Consider the following 2,278-nt stretch of genomic DNA (forward strand, 5'->3'; position numbering starts at 1 on the left):
TGTAAGGTTCTGATATCTTGGGTAAGCGCATTTTATTGCCGAAGTTGGCATATGTTGCTGAACTTGTCCGCTAACAACAAATTTACCGAAATCAGTACATCCGTTTGCCGAGATTTCGAAAAATGTGTTGGTTTTTACTGAAATTCGGCGAGAACTGGTCATCTAATATCATCTATCGATTTTTAGCACCGGACGTCACAATTTTTCGTGGAAATATTGGGCGGAAGAAAACGATTCCTGTGTTGCGTGAAAAGTTAAGTTGAATCAAAATGTTCTTCTTACGTATACTTTTGAATATTTGTTTATTTACAGGCAGGAGCATTAGCAACAAATATTTTTATCTGTGATATTTCTTTTCGGAATTTGTATGTTTTATTTTGAATTAAAGTGAGCGTTAATAAAATACAAAACTTGGCTTTTGTGATAAGTATTTCATGCAATAATAAAGCAAACTCCTCTTTGCACTCGATTACTGATTAAAATAACAAATCAGTTCGTAGCAAAATTGCTGCTGGCAAGCACGGCAATAATTGACAGTTACCAAATTCCAGGATTGCCGAGATGCTCAGTAATTATTCATTTTGTCGGAGCAGTTACCGAGCACTCGGTTGTGCAAACCTCGGCAATTATTTCGCCGAGATTCAGCAATAAAATATAAGTGTGCGGTATATTACTTTTTATAGTATCCAATGATTCGGTGCCCTTTCAGTCCGATCAAGACAATCTGCATTAATATTTGTTGTCCAGAAAGCGTGTTATGGAATGTTATGCAGTTTCTAATATTATTATCAATACCCTCGCTTGGATTGTTGAAAAGCCTAATAAGCAGATAAAATTTCACTTTTAAAACACGTTCAACCTTTTCTGCTCATTCACGGTTGTAAAAACTGTTCTGGTTTATAAGAAATAAAACTGATACGTTTCATTTGATTTCAACAATAAACTTTATTGTATAATTACACAAATAAGACCAAAGATAAAATGAATTAATTTTTTTCTTACCATAAAGGTAAAGCAGAATTGAATCAACACAGATATTGCCAATAAAATCAACTCTACTTGTGTTGATATGCAATAAATAGGTGATTTATTTCAACGAAAAAATCAATTTTAACAATTATGTTTTTAGTTTGGCAAGACCAAAATTTTGACTCACATCAAACAGAGATCATTGTTGATGTTTTATAGGGAGAAAATGTTTTGAAACAATCATATATTAGCTTGAACTTAACATGAATCAGAATTAAAAATCTTCTAACTGATTTGTTATTTTAAACAAACTCCATTTCTCTGTGTGAGAATGTGTTGTCACGCATTCTCAATGAAAGAATCCAATTCAACAGTCTCATTTTCAATAGTTTACTGTCTCATTCGTAAATGACCGATACCAGAACAAACGAAGCATTTTTGTTCCTCATACAATTGCCAACCTTACTCTTTCCTTTAGGACATGACGAAACCAAACTAACATCTGCAGGGAACATCAGCGGAATTTCAATTCTCATTCTTTCATCGATGTATTGAAAATCTGTCACGCTTGGCTACAAAAATGAAAAATTGAAGTAATTACACTCCAGAACTTCTTTGGAAACCAAAACTACTAAGATTCTAGCACGAACTGGTAAAAGTCATTGTGAAACCATTTTCTGTCATTTTCGATTCTCAAACCTTCGGTTAAATATCGACACTGCATGCTATGGGATTTTCACTGAAAACAGCAAATGAAAGAAAGAAAGCAATTTTGAAACTTCTGTTCCGCTTATGTCATTGACTGGACATGGATTTCGTTCTCAGAGTATTCAAGCGAACCTAACAGTGACATTAATTTCTCGTCATTTTCGTCTATTTTGAGTCAATGAAAATTACTTCTATTAACTCTGGTAAGGGGTGCTGTCTGGCAGATAAGAGTGGGATTTAAATTGCTGCTTTTAATATCATTTCTGTATAGTTGCTTCCATTAGTATTCAAACGTTTTTGAAATCATCTCGAATCATAATTTACATTTGGTATGTGATATTTTAGACTTACCAGATTTGTTCTAACAAAAAAATTGTTACGATTAAAGTAAATGTGATATTCGTTTTACTCACCTCGAATGTACCATAGAATAAATTGTCATACCTTTTCAGAAAACAGACTGAATTGTTGAATAAAATATCGGTGATATGAAAACGCCAAACGGAAATGACTGTAGTAAGTAAAAAAAGCCCATAGGTGAAAATTTATGCCCCTGACATCTGGAGAAAATGTGATAAGCTTTCGACAAATGAATCCAAAA

Source organism: Malaya genurostris, chromosome 3 (assembly GCF_030247185.1).
Source record: "Malaya genurostris strain Urasoe2022 chromosome 3, Malgen_1.1, whole genome shotgun sequence".
Taxonomy (NCBI): domain Eukaryota; kingdom Metazoa; phylum Arthropoda; class Insecta; order Diptera; family Culicidae; genus Malaya; species Malaya genurostris.